Here is a 22,405-nt window from a genome sequence, read left to right on the forward strand (position 1 = left end):
TTCAGACTAATCCTATCTGCCCGCTGGAAGGAAGTAGATCCACCAAGTTTTCAGATGTGGCTAGCACGCTTTCTAGCGGTTTGTAGATATGAAGTTGCAATATTTGAAACAAGAGGAGTAAAAACTAGGGCGCGCGGAGAAGTTCTCTGGCGTCCAATTTCTAACTGGAAAGCGGGATTTATCGCCACGGGCATTGGTTGATTTGAAATTTATGAATCTTTAAACTAGGTTTTTTTTTTTTTATTACATTAATGTTTTTAAGTTCTGTTCTGATTAATTTAACTCTGAGCTCTCACTTTGAATCGGAATTTAAATATCTTAGTAATTGCTTAGTCTGTATTAATTTGCCTTACCTCCTCTACGATCCAGCTTTATTATGTTATTTTTTGTAATTTTGCTAAATTGTATTATGCTTTTCCTGGTTTACAAAAACAAAAAAAAAAAAAGGAAATGTCCCTGGGGGTCAGATATAATTTCTATCCTTCTGTGCTCTCTTTTTCCTCTGAAAGACCCAATAGAGGATACAATTCACCCAGTACTCCTCTATGATCAAGAGGATCGGTGGGAGGTTGTTTGAAAACCTAAAAGATGACAATGATCACTTTGATGTGTAATGGGATTCCAATAATCCTGAAGGGTCATTTCCTCTAGTAATTTCTCTAGATCGTTTTTTGTGACATGCAGTTTGAGAGTTTCGCGCACATTGTTCTATATCAATGATTCACATATTTGGATAAGCAGCTAACATAACAGACTATTGTTCTTGTACAGCTTTGTTGGCTGCGGGTCCTTTGTTTATAACTTTAAAACTATACTAGTGAGATAGTTTTTGAGATACACAATTGCCAAATTGGCACATTATTTGTTCTTTCCCATTATCAGATATGGCAGTGTTCAGTGGATTGGCATATGATGATGCAGTCTATCAATCTATACTCGACACAACTCCTAGTATTCTAGACCGTGTAATCAGCAAGGTTGGCTCGACTGTGGATGACTGGAGCAAAGTGTTGTTTTTAAAAGAAATCACATTCACGTACACTCATTCATGGAGCAATTATGGCAGAATATCGGAGGGGCAATTGTGCTCCATCTGGGTTAATTGTGACAAATGCCCCACGTCTCTTTCTCTAGGACAAAGCCTTTTTAAAAGATTGGTCCTTGATAGCCTGGCGCTGCACGCGCGATTGGTTAATCTTAATTATTAGTACTGCTAAACGTGTGGCTGATTCAGTGTTAATTGAAATCCAACTGCTTGAATCTCAGATCAAAACCACTATAACAGCAACACTTTTTAGGAAAAACCAAGACGAATCAAATAAAACAAATAAAGAGTTTAAAGACAATATGTTGCTTGCAACAATCGACAAATTGAAAAAGACTTGGCACGTTTCAAACACGACACTGTATACACATATACCAGCTAGAACGATTCCCCTTCCGAGTTTAATAGGAAAGGGCGGCGCTATGGTTCATGATATTCAGGGTCTAGTTCAGATGACAGCTCAAGTGATGTAGAGACTACCACTGAGAATAGGCAACATTTCAGAGGGCGAGGAAGGTACAATAGGTCAAATTGCCGAAGAGGACAACCCACACCACAATTCCAACACCTTGGGGGTTTCCGCCTACACAATTTCAGCCCCCGATGGCTCAATTTCAACCATATCAACAAGATTTCCCTAACCAGTCTTTTTTAGGGTTTGGCTCCGGAAGACCAAGACGGAAACGGAGAAACGCTCAACCCCAAGTACATTGGCATCAACTGATGACACCTCATATGGGTACCCGCAGACAAACGAAAAAGAATGCGCCTCAATCAGGGACCAGTGCAGAACCAGTCTAATTGTCAGTCTTAGCAAAATTGAACTGACAGACAATGAATCCCTGGTTCTTAACAGAGGTTTGGGTTTCGTGGAAACTAATCCAGGAGATGCTTTTCAGGTCAATTGCGAATTGGCCCAATTCTTCCGGAAAATACACCTGTTCTATTTTTTCCGCAATAAAGAACCTTCAGCTCATCCAATGGAAGATAAGAATACAGGCCTTAGAAAACGCAAGAAGAGGTAGCCACTCTATGTAAGAACAAGAAAGATCTGTTACACAACCTTCCAAAAAAAGAACAGTTGGCTTTATGCACCTTAACAGAAGACCAAACAATTACCATCAAGCCCACAGATAAAGGCGGAGCAACTGTAATCCAAGACACTGATGCGTATAGAGATGAATGTTTGCAACAGCTGGCAGATAGAAGGTTCTACCGACCATTAAAAGAAGACCCAGGGGGGCGTGGCCAAGATGGCGGAGTGAGGAGTCGCACCCCGCGCGAGCTCTCCCGACCTTGAGCCCCTAGGCCTTGTTATCGCACGGATCTCCCCCCGATCTGTGGCCCTAACGATAGCTGAGACTCCGGAGCGCCCTCGACTTGCTAGGAAACCTGGCTGGACGTCGTAGGTGCAGCGGAGAAGCGCCAGAGCCAAGCGGAGGCCGGAGCAGTGCGGAGGCGGCAGACGCCTTCGGGGAGGAGAAGAGGCCTTGCGACCCAGGCTGCGAGAGGCCGGAGTACGGCAACTGCTGCGGCTGGGCGAGTGCAACGCTAGCGGAGCCCCGACCAGGACCCCGGGCCGGGGGCTAACACAGAGGGGATTGGCAACGGGCCCCAAGTGACACAGCCGGCGAGGGTGCGGGGCGCAAGACCGGCGGCGCAGGGCCGGGGGCGCGGCCTGCGACCCGATCCCCGCGGCCGCAGGAGGAGAGCAGATAGAGGGCCAGAATCTGCTGGAGGAGTAGCGGTGAACGAGCGCCTTGGGGCGCGAACGCTCGGCGACCAGGGACAGGAGCAGCCCAGGGCCCGAGCCGGCCCGGAGAATACGGGCTCGTCGGGGGCACGACCGAGGGAGCGGCTGCCTGCGCCACACTACGGAGAGAACCCCCCGGACTGGGCTGGGTCCTCGGTGGCAGGGAGACACTGCGAGCGGCGGATCCTGGGCCCCAGGACTTGATCTGCTGAGCGGGAGAGACGCGAGTGAGAAGCTGTCGCCCCCCCTCCTGGTGCATCGCGAGGGAGAAGCTGTCTGGGGGGCCGGGGAGACCTGGGCCTGATCGAAGACCCCAGGCTGGCTATCCGAGAGACCACCGAGGCCTGAGGTAGGAGGGCAGAGGCCTCCGATACTGGGGGTCGGGAGGGGCTCAGGCCACACCGCCCACTAGAGACTTGTGCACAAGTGATCACCCCGACAGCGAAGATGACTGTCCGAAATCGCGGGCAGGTCGGTGCTTCGCGGGGTCCCCGGTGGGGATCTTGCCGGGCGGCAGCGGGGGCCGGACGGACATAGTAGCCCAGGCTACAGCACCAGTGGTCTGAGGTCCCGGAAGGGCGCGGAACAGCGCAGCGCCGGACAGGTTGACCCCCTATGTGACTGCACTGCCACTACTGGTGGCTGCCACACAGCGACTGCATCTGGGGACATAGTGGAGGTCGGTGACAAGGAGGGCGGCTGGCAGTCCCCCCTTCGCACGGTGGACGGCCGAGGGACGCCGGAGGATATAAAGGTTCTGCTTAGGAGGTGCCCACTTCAGCAATGGCCAGCAATAGAGGGGTAAAGAAAGGGGAACGGACATTGCCGGAAATGATGAACAGGAACGCGGCGAAACACGACAAGGGGCAGCACTCTCCTGGCCCCTCGAACGGCTCACTGGATGCAGGGCATAGAGAGCCGCCGGTCACCAGGTCCTTCCTAGATTCGCTCTTTAGTTCCCTCCGAGAGGATTTTCAGACGCTGAAACAAGAGGTGGCCGGTGAAGTCCGGGAGGTGCGGAGAGAGGTCGACAGCCTAGGTGAACGAGTGGCGGCCATGGAATACTCCGGACACTCCAGGGATGAGGAGATCGGGCACCTGCAACAGGAGGTGCTGCGCTTACGGGAACAACAGCTGGACCTCCAGGCACATAACGAAGATCTTGAAAACTAGTCCCGCCGGAACAATATCCGGGTCCGGGGAGTGCCATCAAGGGAAGAGGGGGAAGACGTAGCCGGCTATCTGCAGGGACTGTTTCGGGAGATATTGGGTGAGCCGAAAGACTTCCCTATACGGATTGACAGGGCACACAGAGTGGGCGCGACGTGCCGGCCCTCGGTGCCCCCGCCTGACATACTGGCATTCCTGCCGGACTTTCTGCTCAAGGAGCGAATCCTTCGTGAAGCACGGAAACAGCAATCGCTGCAATACCGGGGGCACCCGGTCGCTCTCTATCAAGACCTGTCGATCACGCTTCAGAAACGTAGAGCGTTTAAAATAGCGACGGACTTTTGAGGTCCCATGATGTACAGTACTCCTGGGGACATCCCTTCCGGCTCATCTTTCGATGGAACGGCGTCCTACATCAACTGCGGTCCCTTCAGGACACCTGTGAAGTGCTGGGGATCACCGCGACGGATGAAGACGCTCCTACACCACGTCGCAGGCGTATCACCAGAGACGGCTGGCAGAGAGTCCCTAAACACAAATCCTCGGCCTCCTCTACTAGACCAGACTCGCCCACCATCCGGGCTGGCAGGGACGATGCGCTACGAGAGGCGGCCGGAGACACTGTCATGACAGGGGCGGCGCTGACGGCCTAAGATGTCTCCGGGGGGAGATCCACACAGCCTTCTTCGCACTGCAGGTTTGGGGGCTCGCGGGGTGGCAGCCGGGGGTGTGGTGGTCGGATGCCCACTTTAGTACTCTACCACAGACTCGTCCTTCGAGGACCGGACTGGGACTATGATGTTTTCTGGTTTGGAGTGGGGTCCGGGGAGGGGGGGGGAGGGGTAGTGGGATGTTTTGAGTGTTTGGTTGAGGAGGGAGGGCTGGTGGGGGAGGGGGTGTTTATGGGTAGGGGTTGGGGAGTTGGAGGGAGGGGGAGGGATCGTACAGTGCGCTCTACTGACCCGAACGCTGTTCGTGGCATGCAGGAACCTTGTTTCTCCCAGAACAGAATGTTACGCTTTTATCTACACCTTTCCCTATGCCTCCTGGGACTTTTAAGATAGTGACTCTCAATGTCAGGGGCCTCAACAACCCGGTTAAGAGGCGGGCAGTCCTATCTCTCCTAGAGAACACACGGGCAGACATTTGTCTCCTTCAAGAGACACACCTACTTTCCCAAGACACCCACAGACTGCGCTCACACAAATTCCCGACACAATTCTTCTCTTCCAGTAACACTAAGACTGCGGGTGTGGCGATCTTGGTAGCCAGACACTTTAAGGGAGAATTCCTTCACAAACACGCAGAGCACAAAGGCCGGGTGCTAGCCTACCGGTTTAAGATCGGAGGAGTCGCTTTTACAGTCGGGTCCTTGTACAGCCCTAATGAACAGCAAGAGCGCTTTTTGCGATCGGCGTTGGAGGATATCACAGCTTCGCAGGATAGACATATTATTATCGGAGGAGACTTTAATCTGGTCTTTGACTCGGCCCTGGATAGATCCGCGCAACGCTCCCCGCAGGTCGGGGAGTTCTCGGCCGGGTGTAGGACGCAATTGTCGGAGGTGGACCTCCACGATCTCTGGCGTCATATGCATCCCGCCGACAGAGGGTATTCCTACTACTCTCATGCCCACAAGACTTACGCGAGACTGGACCATCTTCTGGTCACGACTCCAGTACGGGCCTTGGTCTCGGAGTCGGACATGGGAGTGCTCTCCTTATCAGACCATGCCCCGGTCTCCGCCACGCTGTGTCTTCCGCCGGTATCTCACCCTCTGAAAATATGGCGCCTCCGCGACACCCTGCTACACAGGAAGGTAGTTGTTGACCGCATCGAGGGTGCCATACGTGAGTACTTGTCCCATAACGATAATCCCGATACTTCCCTAGCGACGCGGTGGGCAGCCTTGAAGGCAGTCCTACGGGGGGAATTTTTAGCCATCTCCTCTGCGGAAAATAAGGAACGGCAGATTAAGAGGGAGGAACTTACCCTGCGGGTCCGAGAGCTCAAACAGATGCACCGCCGGACGGGGGCCCCCAGGATCTGGAAGCAACTTAAGGGGGCCAGGAAACTATTGGCAGCCCTAGATCTCGACCGGGCGGAATATGCCGCGCTTCGCTTGCGCCATGCCTACTACACCGGGGGGGGACCGCTGCAGTCGACTGCTGGCTAACAGGCTCCGAGTGGCGCATCAGAACCGGCAAGTGAAAGAGATCTCTGACTCCGCTGGGGTGACGGTCACGGAGGACGCGGATATAGCTGATACGTTCCGTAGGTTTTACGCAGAACTATATACGGGAGACTCACCAGATGAGACCGTGACGTCAGCATACTTAGATGCGGTCACCCTCCCCTCCCTAGACCCCTTGCAGTCTGAACACCTAGAACGGGACATTCGGATAGAGGAAGTGGTCTCGGCCATCGCCAAACTTGAACACGGCAAGGCCCCGGGGCCGGATGGTTATACTCCGCTTTTTTATAAAACGTTTTGCACGACGTTGGCTCCGCTCCTTACCCGCCTATTTAACTTGTTCGCTACTCCAGGGGCCATTCCGCCTGATCTCCTGCGAGCCTCCCTCACAGTTATTCCCAAGCCCGGGAAAGATCGGACGCAATGCGGCTCTTATAGGCCGATCTCCCTTTTGAATGTGGATCTTAAACTGTACACGGGGATCCTGGCGGCGCGATTGGGCCCCCTCCTACCGGGCCTTATAGACCCGGACCAGGCGGGATTCGTTCCAGGGCGACAAACTGTGGATAACACTAAAAGGATTGTCCACCTTCTAGAGAAGGCCTCCCGGATCCCGGGGGAAAGAATGATGCTGGCGGTGGACGCCGAGAAGGCGTTTGACCGAGTGCATTGGCCTTATCTCGAACGAGTCTTACTGAAGGCGGGCGTAGGAGACAAGTTTCGCTCCATGATCCTTAATTTCTATAATCTATCGATGGCGGTAGTGCGGGTGAACGGGCATAGTTCGAGTAGTTTTAACATCGAGAGAGGTACACGGCAGGGGTGTCCGCTTTCGCCCCTGCTCTTCGTGCTTTATATGGAACCATTCGCCCAGCGGGTGCGCACCAACCCGGCGGCGACTGGGATACGGTTTGGGGGCTTTACTCATACCATCAGCCTTTATGCGGATGACGTTATACTATCCTTAGATGAACCCCGAACGGCCCTCCCGGCATGCATTGAAGAGCTGGATCTCTTTGCTGCTGCCGCAGGTTTTAAAATGAATATAGGGAAATCTGTGGCCTTGGACATCTCCCTTGCACCCGCCACCAGATCTCACCTACAACGCCTGTTCCCCATGCTCTGGTCATCGGATCTGGTGCCTTATTTAGGACTCCAACTGGCCCCCACCTTGCCTGCCATGGTGAAGGCTAATTATGCTGCATTGGGCAAAAAGATCCGGGAGGAACTCGGGCGCTGGAACCGCAGCACTCTTTCCTGGCTATGCAGGATAGCTGCTGTCAAAATGACGGTCCTCCCCCAGGTTCTTTACCTGTTTCGGGCCTTGCCGCTCCAGCCGCCAGTTGGGTGGATTCAACAGACACAAACAGATCTCTCACGCTTTATCTGGCAGGGCAAGAAGCCCAGAATGCGCAGGGCACTCTCCATGTTAGCCCCTGAGGCCGGAGGGCTGGGGATACCGGACCTGTGCAAATACTTTCAAGCAGCACAACTGCGTTACCTCGTGGAATGGAGTAGATGGGAGTCAGATAAGCACTGGCTCTTTCAGGACCAGGCAGTGGCGGGACGGCCTCTGCAGGAGGTGCCATTCCTGCGCCAGATTCATCACCCCGTGAATCTCTACGCCTCCTTTGTCACCAGAGCTCCGTTGCGAGTCTGGGATGCCACTAATATTATGCACAACCTCACTTCCTTCCCATCCCCGCTCACACCATTGGTGGACAACCCGGACTTCACCCCGGGGATGGAGAGGGGGGCTTTCACCCACTGGAGAGTGGCCGGCTGTCGCGCTCTGTGTCACATTTACGGCCCTGAGGGGGTCATCCCCTTCCCGCACTTTAGACAGGAGTTTTCCCTCCCGGAGTCTGAAAGGCTCCGTTATATGCAAGCACGACACTGGGCACTGCATCCGGATGTTAGGGGGTCGGCCGATAGACAATTCCTCCCCTATGAGAGATGGCTCATGACACGCACCTCTGATGCAAAACTGATCACCGATCTTTATAAGCTACTACAACCACTTTCCGCACACTTCTACAACCCCGGGAGGGAGCGCTGGGACCGGGAGTTGGGCAGAACACTAAGCCATACAGAATGGGAGCAGATATTTTACAGAGCTCGGCACTCGGCATACCACATGGGCCTCACCGAAACACTGACCAAGGTCTCTGCATACTGGTACTACACACCGGAGCGGGTTCACGAAATGGACCGTGGCAGGGACGACACCTGCTGGAGGGGGTGTGGGCAACAGGGCACACTGACACACATTTTGTGGGACTGCCCGCTCCTGGAGCCCTATTGGAAAGAAGTGTTAGATGAAATTGATTCCAATTTTAATACCGAACTGCCACGCTTCCCTGCATACATCCTGTTGGGGCTCCCAAACCATCTAATGTATCCCCTCAGATCCCGCAGGGGCAGACAGATAGCTATCGCGCTGGGTTCTGCAGTGCAAAACATCCTGCTACACTGGCGGACCACCACATTACCCTCCATCACGGGCTGGCTACATAGATTATGGCATGTGCTAGGCATGGAGAAAATATCACTCACAGTAGCAGGGGATGTGGAGCAATTTAACGACTTATGGCAACCGTTCCACTCTCTGCTGCTCACTGAATTTAAGGAACTCACCTGTCCCAAATATCTCCGCCTATTACGACTCACGAGCCCTGCGGACCCAGCCAACTGAGGGGATGAGGGTCTAGCCTCTCTCGCTATGGGCGTCGAGGTGTACGGCTAGGAACCGATCTGCGCACTGGACGATGGGGGGGGGGGGGGGGGGGGGATTGGGGATCCGGGAGTTGGGGGTTCGGGGGGGAAGTTGGGGAAGGGACAGTTGCGTTCTTTTCACCACGATGCCTATCCTTTAGTACCACTACTGATGATCTCACGATTGCACTGTACTACGCAGATACTCCGTAAGGGACACAGCCTTACTCGCATGGACCTGATACCGCTTGCACCCTGTATGTTTGACTCAATGTGTTGTTTTTAAAAAAATAAAATACTTTAAACCTAAAAGAAGACCCAACAGCAAGGATTAAAAGTACAATCCGTGATCTTGTAGAAGAAGGCACAAATGCTGGTTGGATTACTCCACAGGAAGCAATTTTTTAACAAACAAATCATCCAGTGATGTCTTATTTTTACTGCTTGTCTAAAATACACAAACCACAACGACCACCACCGGGCAGGCCTATAATATCTGGCATTGGCTCCATACTAGAGCCTTTATCCAGCTTTGTGGATCATTTTTTACGACCAATAGTAAAGAAAACGCAAACCTATCTACAGGACACAAAAGACGTGTTATGTTTACTACCCGAAATTGAATTTGACACAGAGCAAGACTATCTAGTCTCCTTCGACGTTGAATCTCTGTACACGTCAATTCCACAAAATGAAACATTAGATACTATATCCATGATTCTAACAGACACTGTTGTGGACTCTATAACACTGGTCCATTTTATAATGTCATGTGCCGAATTGGCTATGAAAGACAATTTCTTTAAATTTGAAGATACCATTTACCTACAGATCTCTGGGACCAGAATGGGCAGTGTTTTTGTGCCAAGTTTTGCGAATTTATAAGTCCACTCTTTTGAACAACAGCATGTCCTCACTCCGAACAATCCTTTTTTGAGTCGATCTGTTATGGAAGCGGTATATCGACGACGTGCTGGTGGTATGGTGAGGCAACTTCGATTCAATCACAAGATTTGAAGATTGGATAAATACAAGGAATGATTTCTAAAATTCACAGTAGAAGTGGATAGAAACAGAATAGCGTTTTTAGATCTATCCATCTTCACCACGCCCACCGGTTTAGAAAGTGAATTGTATCGGAAGCCGATGGCCGAAAACTCTCTATTACGCTTTGACAGTCAACATCCCAAATCCCTCTAGGAAATGCCATATAGTCAGTTCCTCCGAGTTCGGAGGAACTGGTCCATTATGGATAAATATAATGAGCATTCGAAAAATCTAACAGAACAACCGATAGAGAAAAAATATCCAAAGAAACTGATCAGACGTGCAAGTCCGCCATGGATGACAGCAGAAACAAAACTATGAGTGTAAATGAGCTTGACTGCTGTACATTTAGATGACGTTTCCTGAAACGCGCCATGAGATGATAGTGGTTTTTAATTTCGATGTGTATAGTTTTAATGATACATTTTCTCATACATGCCATTAAAAAGTAGAATAGGTGGGGCGTGGCCAGCGGCATGGAGGAGTGAGACGTGTCTCGGCTCGGCTCCCGGCCCGCTGCATACAGCCGACGATTACTTCTGCCCCAAACTTCCTCACATAACCCAAAAACTTTAGCCCTAACTAGCACTGGTGCCCTGACTGCGGTAATCCTGAGTATCCTGCCAGACGGCGACCGGCAATCGGCAGAGAAGAGGAGACGGACGGAGCGGCGCTGCCGAGGCAAGATGGCGACTGGGGTAAAACCAACGGCCCAGCCCTGATTCAACCCGGGATACGGAGACCCGGCCCGGGGGGCTCCCCAGCTGACAGAGCCGGAAGGTAGACGGATTCGGCGGCGGAGGTAGCGGACGCCCACTCTGCACCCCCGCACCTGGTGAGTGCTTGTCTGGGGAGCGCCGGTGACCGGCACCCGAGCCGGCTGGAGGGAACCCCGGGAGGCCCCTACCCCGGGAAAGGGAGCTCGAGCTGATCGAGCGGACTTGGCGGGCGCTGCGGCGGAGGCGCGGAGAGAGGCGCTCCCCGCCCCCCCCTCCCCCCCGGGCTGACAACAGTAGAGCGGATTGGGGAGGCGCAGAGGTCGGTTCATTGCGGGGCAGCGAGACTGGCCTGATCACGTAGCTGCCCCCCCATGCCTCCGGGACTAACCTAAGGTCAGAGACAGTTGCAGCTGTGGGAGTCCACACTAAAATCAAAATTCAATGCTCAGAGGACCCTTGTGAATCACATGTGAACTGTGCATGTTGGTGCTGTTCTGGTGTGCGTGAATTCCCTGAGAGTGAGGCTGCCCGCAGGGGACCCACCCCAGCTAATCGGGACTTACTCCCCGATCTCACCCTGCTGCATCGTCTGGAGGCACCTGGTCGCTACTATTGGGTGGAAGACTGACGCACCCTGCGGGAGACACAAGGCCTGACCCCACTCGAGCGAACCACGTGCCCCATAGAACACTAAACTTGACAAGAGGGGCGACATGGGGAAGAGGGACCCGCCCGCACGGGCGGCCAGGCAGGAGTCCATTGAAAATTATACTACGGCGAGGACGCAAAGGGAGATGCCCCAGAACCTCCCGGAAACGCAAACAGACACGGCCATGCTCCTGGAGGCGATCCAGGCCTCCAGGATCGATATCAAGGACTCCAGAACAGCGCTTGAGACCAAAATAGGCGAGGTGGGCTCCGAGGTTCTGTTACTGCGCCAAGACTTCCGGAACCTCACCGAGAGGGTGACTACGGCGGAATCCAGAATCAGTGCAACAGAAGACTCTGTCTCAACCCTTCATAAAGAAATGGCGGAATAACAGGCATCCCACAGGCAACTGCAGTGGAGAGTGGATGCCGCCGAAAACAGGGCAAGACGGAACAACCTCCGCTTCGTAGGCTTTAGGGAAGGCATTGAGCAGACGGACACAGCGGCCTTCCTGCAAGACTGGCTGCGAACCACGTTCCCGCGGGCCCAGTTTTCTACCTGTTTCATTATTGAAAGGGTGCATAGGGCGCTCCTAGCGAAACCGCCGGAGGGGGCAAGGCCGCGGCCGATCATTGCGCGCTTTTTGAACTATGCCGCTAGAGACCTTATCCTCCGTGAAGCCAGGAGGACAGGTGAACTTAAATTCGAGAACACAAACATCATGATTTTCCCTGACTACAGCCAGGATGTCCAAAAGCAAAGAAGGTCCTATGACTCAGTCAAGGCGAAACTCCGGAATCTCCATATCTCGTATATGCTGCTCTTCCCAGCGAAACTGAAAGTGTTGTTCGAAAGGCTAGTCACATTTCTTTAACCGCCCGGAGGAGGCCTGGCAGTGGTTAGAAGAGCGACCCCTGCTTCGAGAAGCTGAGGAGGAGGGCCGCAGAATCCACACGGAGCTGGCGGCGGCAAGCTTTCGGAGAAACTCGCCTACAACTCAAAGATCCCAAATCCCAAGAATGCGGCGAGGCTCACACCCGTCACCCTATCCGTATTCCCGTGCGGCTGGCCGAGGGAGAGAAGGCCGCAACGCTTCTTCCGCTGACCCTGGGAATCAGGAGCCAAGAGTCGGAGGACTGGCCCATCTACATGCTACGGACGCGGGAGGAATGGACAATGAACTTTTGTCAGATGTGGATGATTCGACGGACCGCTCGACGCATCCGCTGGCTGAGATGATCCGTGAGATGGAACAGGGAGCAAACCGCGGATCTGAGGAGCAGGACATTGATACACAAGATTCGCAATCGTGAGGAGGTTTTGGGCCAACATCCGTAGCAGCAGCACGCCGCTGCTGGTAACGTGCAAGTTATAAATATCTTTTTTTTTTTTCTTTTTTCTTTTTCTTTCCATTGACTCAGATTGCTGCTTAAGGGGTACTGCTGTGAGTCCTATGGCCTTGCTCACTCCTGGCAAGACGAGACACGGTGCACAGTACGCCCACAGAGACGATAGCCCCTGTGGACCGCTCGTTTGAATCCGGGGGGTAGTTTGATTTGGGACCCTGAGGGTGGGTGAGAGACCTTTACCGCCTGAAAGTCCTGTTTGTTAATGGTTACATGGATGGGCTGTACGGGGGGGGGCAGTTGCAACAGTTCTGCTTGGGGGTTCTTGGTTGGGGGGAGGGGGGACAAGTTGGTTACCTGCAGTCATGTATTTTGGTGTCCTATGCAGCACCTCCGCACTGAAAGTCATTCCCACATCCCTAGATTAGCCCATGAACACATCGCAACACTCTGCATAGCTTCCTGGGACGCCGCCCCCTCGGGGGTCATCCGCCTAGCTATGCACAGCCCAAACCATGTCAGATGACCACGACACGCCCGGAGGGGGGCAGGAAGGGGTTAGCATCTTGTCCTGGAATGTGAATGGTCTGGTGGTCTGGGAAGCAAGATTAAGAGGGGCCTGGTCAACTCGTATTTGAAGCGTCTAGGTCCTGATATCACGCTACTACAAGAAACTCACCTCAAAGGCACTAAATGTGGCTTCCTAACTAGAGGTCGTTTTAGGCTACTGGCGCATGCAGGATACACATCAGATTCTAGGGGAGTTGCCATTATTTTGAAAAAGACCACTCCATTCCTCATAACTCAGACGTGGGCAGACCCCCAGGGGACATATGTGGCCATCAAGGGGATGTGGAATAGGTGTGCCTACACTATAGTTTCAGTTTATGCACCGCCGAAACTCCAAGCATCCACACTGAAGAAGGTGGCGGATATACTGATGGAAACGGCCGATACCATCTAGATTATAGGGGGGGATTTCAATGACGTCATGGATGCCACACAGGATAGAACGGGCACGACACAGAGGGTGGGGACTCAAACTCCCTTGTCCCAATGGGCGACCAATTTAGGCCTCACGGATGCCTGGAGGTGGTTACACCCCGGGGAGAGGGTTTACTCGTACTTCTCGGGCGCTCACAGGACCTTCTCGAGACTGGACTATGTCTTTATAGCCCGGCAGCACCTGACAATGCAGGACGTGGCAGAATATAAAGCTAGAGGAATATCCGATCACTCGCCACTGCTGATTAGCCAGAAGGCGAAACGCCGGGGGGATAGGCGACAACTCCGCTTGACGGCATGGGATCTGCAGAACCTGAACGTCGTACGGGGACTGCGGGCGGACATCAAGGTATATGTTGCTGAAAATGAGGGCTCAGTGTCCTCGAAAGTGATCTTTTGGGAGGCTTTAAAGACAGTCATGAGAGATAGGGCGAAACATAGGTTGGCGGAGGAACGCAGAAAGCTCCACTCAGAACCTGACATCATTGAACAGGACATACTGACTCTGGAAAGGGAGTGCCAGAACTCGAGAGACTCAGTGGCACTTCGGAGACTCGCGGACCGACAGACGCAGTATAGAGAACTAGTAACAGGAGAGGCGAAAACTCAAGCACTAGCTACCATGCACCGCCTATGTGGGGGACAAGTCAGTTAAGCTCCTGGCATGGCTTAGCAAAAAAGAACGCGGAGAGAGATGGGAGGAGCAGATTAAAGACCCTCAGGGGATGGTGCTTCACTCAGACACGCATATAGCTGAAGCGTTCGCAGATCACTATGAACACTTTTATGAGGCTAGGACCTTGGGGACACGGGAGGAGGCACTGCAATACATGGACCACACTGACCTCCCGACTTTGTCCGTTGAAGACGCGAAAATGTTGGACTCTGATGTCACCCTTGATGATATCTCTGAGGCCCTGGTCAAATTACGGCCAGGGAAAACGCCAGGACCCAATGGTTTCCCAGCCGAATTCTTTAAGCGTACGGCTGATCTCGTAGTGACACACTTAAAGGGCCTCTGTGAGGATGCCCTGCAGGACGGGAGGCTCCCCCCTGACCTGACGCTAGCTACCATTGTCCCCATCCACAAGGAGGGCAAACCTAAAGAACACTGCAAGTCCTATCGTCCAATATCATTATTAAACACGGAAACAAAGCTGCTGGCCACTATTCTGGCAATGAGACTGCGTTCGGTGATATCGCAGCTGATACACCTTGATCAGACTGGATTTATACCTGATAGGGCCACCAGACTAAACCTCAGGCGCACCCATAACTGGCTGCAGGAGGTCCGGGACAGGGAGGACCCACACTGGTTCCTGTCCCTCGATGCAGAAAAAGCCTTCGACGCAGTGCATTGGCCGTTCCTTGAGGGCGTTCTACAAAAATTTGGCTTTGGACCGAAATTCCAGGAGTGGGTGAAACTGCTATACACCGAATCAAGGGCCAGGGTGAGAGTAAACGGGGTCCTATCGCGGGAATTTCAAGTACGGAGGGGGACCAGGCAGGGGTGCCCCCTCTCTCCACTCTTGTTCGCCTTAACGATGGAGGTCCTGGCTGCTAAGGTACGCCAAAATCCAGCCATCAAGGGGTTTCGGCGGACTGACGGTGATGCATACGAGGAAAAAATCTCGCTTTATGCGGACGACGTACTTTTGTATGTCACCTCACCGGAGTCGTCGATCCCGCAGTTAGTTATTTTATGAACTGGAACGCTACGGTGACCACGCCGGTTATCGTATAAACTGGCATAAGTCGGTCTTGTATGACCCTACGGGGAGGGACGCCTGGTCGACCCTACCGGGAAGACTGCTCACCACCACAGAGGGCTTTCAATATCTGGGGGTGTATCTCACCTTGAATAGGCATGTTTCGTACACCCGTAACATTAAGCGAATTATGGTGAACTCCGATGCGGACATGGACCGCTGGAGACTCCTCCCTCTCACTCTTCTAGGCCGAGCGGCAATGTACAAGATGATTATTCTCCCAAAATACCTGTATGCCCTTCAAAATGAATATTATCCCCTCCCCCCAAAGGTCCTCCCCAGGATACATGCGGACTTGAGGGCATTTGTGTGGCTGGGTAAGCAACCTAGGGTGGCACTGACCACCTTACAGAGGCATCAGTATAGTGGGGGGATTTCACTCCCGAATCTGGAGGCATACTACTGGGCGGAACACTTGGTCCCGATAAACAAATGGATGCATGCGCAGGCAGACCATCCCTCATATGCACTTGAGCGCCACAAACTTGCATCCAGACATATTCTCTCCTATTTATATGGGGGGAGGGGACGGAGATGCCTTCTACCGGCAACTGAAATTACACTTCTTGCCTGGAGGGCATCCACGAAACGTATGGGGTGGGACAGGAAACCATCGAGACAAACGCCAATCTGGCATTGCGCGTGGCTGGCGGAGCTTCACAAACTGACGGGCTATAGGGGCTAGGACGACATAGGGATCTCTACACTGGGAGATATACTCACTAAAGGGTAACTGAAGTCATTTGCGGCCTTGACAACGGAATTTGGCCTGCACCCCACTCAGAGATACAAATATGTTAGATTGAAACATGCATGGGGGGCCCAGAATATCAACACCACAGACCTAGCAGAATTCGCCCCGCTCGAAGGCAGGCTCCTACAGGAACACATCCCACAGAAAGCGGTCTCTCTAACCTATAAGACACTTACGAACAACATGTTAGGTGACCTGGCCAAGCTTAGACGACAATGGGAGGCGGATGGGGGAGTCATGGAGGACATTGATTGGGAGTTGGTTTTGACACATCCCAGGGAGGTGGCAGTTAAATCCCGACTCCGCCTGATCCAATTTAACATATTGCATAGAACCTACTTTGATAGGGTGAGGCTCCAGAAAATGGGAAGGACAGAAGATGCTAAATGCTTACGATGTCAGGCCCTCAGGGGGGACTTCTTTCATGTCTTGTGGTCATGCTCTAAAATACAGAGGTACTGGTCGGATGTCTTTACGGAACTGTCTGCAGTCCTGGAGAGCCAATTACAGGTGGACCCTAAGCTGACTCTATTGGGCATGACAATTGATGTGGATCTTCCACGCCCTCTGCTGACCTTCCTGGTACTGGCCCTAGTAGTGGCCAAGAGAAACATAGCGAAATACTGGGGGGCGCCAGAGTCACCGCGCCTGGAAGACTGGAGGAGAGGGCTAGATATGTATATGGCGGCTGAAAGAGTCACTTATAAAGCAAGGGGGTGTCCAAGGAAATTTCGAAAAGTGTGGGGGAAATGGAGAAGCTATCACGGGTTGGATGCTGGTCTACAATGAGTCGCTACGGTGGGTACGCACTGGAGAACAGAGAGGCTTAGAGATGTCGGTTCTGTGGATAATATTGTGGGGGATCCGCCTTGTGGTCATGTATATATGTGACATGTATGCTCCGAACTGGGTGCTAATTGGGGGGATGGCGGGAGTGGGGGGGTAAATATGTACACTATTATGGATATGACTGCATTGTACAGGTTTGGTGAGAAAGCAAATAAAAACGGTTTAAAAAAAAAAACGTCGAATCGGTGATCCATGTGATAATGAGATATGGAGATACAGAAAGCATGTCCTAAATGAAACCTTTTATACCCTCTATTTTTGGGTTCTTCATTGATGCTTGCTAGAGCAGGGCCTCATTGACTGGAGCTGGTACCAGGTGAGGTGAGGTCTAGTCCTCGTACTCTACAGGTGAGCATTTGAGTTTTCTATATTAGTTATATGATTTCTTTATGCATGGAGCTGACCTAGAAATGTGAATTATTTGATTACGATGTTCAAGTGTGTTTTCACTGAGGTTGTTGTTGTTGTTGTTGTTTTTGTACTTGTATAGCGCGCAGCTACCCGGACTGGGTCTCCCGGCGCCTGTACTCATACCGCTAAGGAACCCTTCCTGGCTTTCCTTGTGAAGTGTCCACCCCCATTTGTTTTTTACAATTTTGGTCACTGTGAGTGTTTAACCCCTTCCATGCTCATGACGAGCTCAGCTCGTCATGAGGCACACTGGAGCTGTGCTAATGACGTGCTGACCTTGTCATGAACAATGGGATTATCAATCAATCAGCACAGGAGGGGAAAAGCCATAGCAGCCAAGGTGTTAAAAAGTGGTTATTTAACATGAGGCATGATCCAATTGACATTTTTAATCATTTTTGGTTCAGTCCAAAAAATCTATTTTCTGATGAAAAACGATGACCCGACCAGTCGAACTTTCCTAAAATGGTCAATTTGGATGAAATTTTAACATTTAATATTTTGACTGTGAATTACTGTTGGATGTGAATTATTAATTTTCAACTAAAATAATTGTGTTTAAAGTCATTTCTGTGCCTGAAATTGGTCAAAATTGAAGCTTCTGAGCAAGCAAAACTCTGCAAAAATGGCAATTTTGGTCACTGTGAGGGTTTAAAAAGTGGTTATTTAACACGAGGCACGATCTTATTGACATTTTGAATCATTTTTGGTACAGTCCAAAAAATCAATTTTCTGATGAAAATCGATGACCCCGGACCAGTCGACCGTTCCTAAAATGGTCAATTTGGATAAAATTTTAACATTTAATCTTTTGACTGTAAATTACTGTTGGATGTGAAATATTACTTTTTCAACTAAAATAATTGTGTTTAAAGTCATTTCTGTGACTGAAATTGGTCTAAATTGAAGCTTCTGAGCAACCAAACTCTATAAAAATAGCAGATGTTTCTCTTTCTACCAACCGATTGTCAGAAAATGTAAACATGAATTCCCTTGCAGCAGAGATAAGCTGCAGCTACAGCAAGGCATTCGGTAGCACTCTGGATGCAGCTTTTTGCCCGAATGTAATACCATGAACTGCAGTTTTTTGCCAAAATGTAATACCATGAACTGATAATGCTTTACAAAACAAAGGTACTGCCAGAGACTCTGGAACAGGATATGAAAGCTGGCTTCCTTGATGCTGCTAGGAATCACCTTCTTGTGGGACTGTGATTACTCACTGTAACAGAGTCTTCTTGAAATCTTTGCAAAAATATGATCAAGACTCGCAGATCCAAGATGGGATGAAGTGCGCCATCATTTGTTGGAATTGAAAAGTACATAAACTAAATGCCATGACATAATTATAACAAAAACACACTGGTCCGTAGTAACAATACTTTTTATGTAAAAAACTAGACAGCGAATATAATTTAATCAAAGGAGTTTATGAAAAACAATTTTAAAACACATAGGGGCGCAGTGACTGTTGGTGCAAAACTAACAGGCTTGGTACTCTTTCGAAGTGATACACTGTGATCAACAAGTGTATCAACGAACAAACAAACTGCATGGCCCGCTACAGCATGTGCTCAACAATCAAATACAGTCTGTGTTTTTAAAGTTGGCAGCATTTCAATCCCAATAAAAATGGTGTGATCATTATCAGGACTCGTGGGATACAACGACACTCAAGAGAGCTGAAACAATAATAGAGAAAGGGTGATCAGAGTGAGGGTAAGAAAAAGAAAAGTGAGCCAGTACAAGCATAAGTAATACTCATGAGAGAGTACTTACATCATGAATGGTAAAACTGCTGAAGGAAGAGTTCAATAGTATGAGAGACATTGACCTGAGCTGGAAATATGCTGGATACCCATGGGAGATCATCAGTCCCCAGTGGGAAGCGCGTTTGGCGCATGGGGTCTGGGTCTCAAGGTTGAGTGACTGATTCCTTCACAAGGCTCAAATCAGCCGGTAACGCTGACTGGTAGTATGACATCCTTCCAGGACAATGAGTTCTCAAGGGGAAGTGTGAGAGGGCAGCACGATAGAAAGAGAGGAAGGACCAATAACTGAAAAGGAGAAACTGAAGATGGACTAGGCACAGGGACAGAAAAGGGAGAAAAAGCAAGTGCTATTTTGGAATGGTTTAAAAGATATTGACAAACCTCAAATAAATAGCAGAAGTACACTTACACCAAAATACTCAGGACTGTACAGTGAAAAAACATGGGAATACAATACAAACATATATACATTGTGAAAAGAACCAAAAAGTCAAGAGCAACCATATTCTAGAGTTCATTGAGTTTCTGTATGAGGAGAGTTCATTTTACATCGAGGCTGTCCAACCTTTCTCATGATTTAGACCTGTGCGTATAGTGTCCAAACAAAGAATCTAACTCAATTCTTCCTTGTTTAATAGGGATTCGACGGGAATGGTGCTGATCACTTGTCACTGTAAGCCATCCTCGCAATCTCTAACGTCTAAAAAACCAAAAACAAAATGACACTAGAGGGGCAGTGGGGACTTTGCATCTGATGCAACTTCTATGCTGGCAAATGAGAATTTTTTTTGTGGTTTAGCCAATGTACACTAGGTACAAGAACATAGAATAACATATTAAATTGGCAGTGTTGCATTTTGATAAAAATATCAAAGATGTAGTGAAATGCTGAGATGTAAATTGCTTTACCTAAGTGCAAAAAAGAAGCAGACTACACTGTCTGCATTTGTAGTGTCCTTTCATGGGGATAAGGCCCCAACGCTCAGTAATAGTGTGACCTGGTCTGGGAAATGGTATGGCTGCATGGATGAGAAGGTCTTTTAAGTTCCTTCAACGTCTGTAACCAAACATAGTTGGCTCGAATGCAGGGCCACCAGCTGCTAAAATAGTCCTTTTTTTTAAAAAATGCGTTTGGAGATAAACTTTGAACTTGGAGAGAAAGTAGTTACACAGACAAATCTGTTGGGCTCCTGTTTGGTATGAGAAGTTAGTGGAGACTCATGCGGGCAATACCGTGCTCTCTTTGCAGAGCGTGTAATCAAGCATTTGGGATAACAACATTCAAGTAACTTGTGAGTTAAGATGTCTACCTCCCTGAAGAAATCCCTTTTGCGTTTGCAATTATGTGTTAAACCAGTGAGTGTGAACGGTGATGGCTATATGCCAGAAGTGTGTTCCTCTCCGTAGGTTTCCTATAAAGGGTGGTGCAGAGTTGTTCATTTTCAGCATAGATAGAAAGGTCCAGGAAAGATTTCTGAATGATGGGATTGGATAGTGAATCTAAGGGCATCACAGTTTCGGTTTAACCATGTCTAAAATAATAGCACTGTCTGAGAGTTAACCTCCTAAATCATCAAGATGTCATCTAAATATCTCTTCCAGAGAGCATTATGTTTTCTTACATGTTTTAATATGCTCATATTTTGTATTGTCTTCTCTTTTTATCAAATGAACTCTGGAATTATTGTGCATATTTGTATATGAACTGTTTGCTTTTATGATTTTTAATGGCTAAAATCAAATAAAGCATATTTTGACTTTGACTATGTTTTCTGAAAGGATTGGTGTCCGAGAGAATAACTGTTCCACATCATCCATGTACAATACTGCAAAATGTGGTGCAAAACTGCCTACATGGAAGTTTCCTTTCTCTGTAAATAGAAATTGCTTTCCAATCTAAAGAAATAGTGTGTGAGGGCCAGTTCCAGCAATGACATAATGAATGAAGATGGAACCCCATGTGGTCTGGGTCCACAGCTGAGGATGCTACGCACAACAATGATTCCTTCTAATTGGGGTATGTTCATACAGAAGGATTCTATATCCAGAGTAACCAAAAAGGATACTGGTATGGGTAGATGAAAGTCTTCAATGAGACATAAAATCCATGCCAACCACCATATAGCATTCTGTGAGGGGCACAAAGGGCTTGATAAAGAAGTACATTTATTGACCAATCAGCTCCAGGATGGAGTTGCACCCTGAAACAATGGGTCTTCCAGAGGGGCTATCAAATTTTTTGTTAACTTTAGGAAGAGTATAAATAACTGGTGTGTGGGTTGCGCACATTGAGGTATGAGAACGCATTTTTGCTGAGAAAACCCATCTCTTTAGCTACATTTGTAAGTCTGAGTATTTCTCTTTGAACCTCACTTGTTGGATCTTTAGTAAGTTTCTCATAATGGTCAAGGACCTCCAGTTTGAATGATTTCATGTCCTATAGGACAAGGAGTCTACCTTTGTCTGTCAGTTTGAACACTAGTACTATCCATTTTAAGAGTGCAGATTCCTTCACGTTCTTGAAATGAGCTGCAACATGGAGTGACGGTCTTTTTTGCTTGTATTACCTTTGAGGTCTCTTAGTACTAGTTTTTCAAAGGAGAGTATCTCCACAGGTAGGATGGCTGTGGGTGCAGAAAGTGTGGCTGCAGGTCTTAAGCCAGTTACATATTTCTTCTTCTTAATATAATAGCACTTTCTCTATTGCACTCGATTTACTTCGAGCTTTCATTTAGGTATATTTGGGCGATTGTAAGTGTACTCCAGGAAACAGCCATGTCGCACCATGTAAAATACCTGTTTGCCTATAGTCATTCTCCTTCACTACGGAGGGTAGCCCCTTTGTCTTACCCCGACCGATGTTTTGTGATCAGGGTGAATGCACACTGTGAGTCACTGCATTGATATACTGGAAGATCCCTTTTTAATGACAGCCTCTACAGCAGACTATTGTTCCCTTCAAAACATCGCCTCCGAAAGATCTAGTTGTGTGGAGTTTGTTGTGCTATTTGTTAAAAACACAGTGTGCCTTGAAAAGCCGGATTGTAGGGATGTGTGGTTGTTGTATTTGGTGACAGCATTGGAATGGCCACTGCTCTTGGCACCCTTGGACTTGGCTGCATCGCTGTTCCTTTTAAAAATGTTAAGGTCCTCATCGATATGCATGCAAAACAAATGGATATGGTTGAATAGCAGATCTAATATTTT

General features: G+C 49.7%; 1 protein-coding gene across 6 annotated transcripts in view; it reads right to left on the reverse strand.

Annotated features, from left to right (window-relative positions):
• Positions 1 to 22,405, reverse strand: part of CADM3 (cell adhesion molecule 3) — an 811,765-nt gene that overhangs the window by 434,905 nt on the left and 354,455 nt on the right. The window lies entirely within an intron of this gene.

This window comes from Lissotriton helveticus, chromosome 12 (genome assembly GCF_964261635.1).
Source record: "Lissotriton helveticus chromosome 12, aLisHel1.1, whole genome shotgun sequence".
Classification (NCBI taxonomy): domain Eukaryota; kingdom Metazoa; phylum Chordata; class Amphibia; order Caudata; family Salamandridae; genus Lissotriton; species Lissotriton helveticus.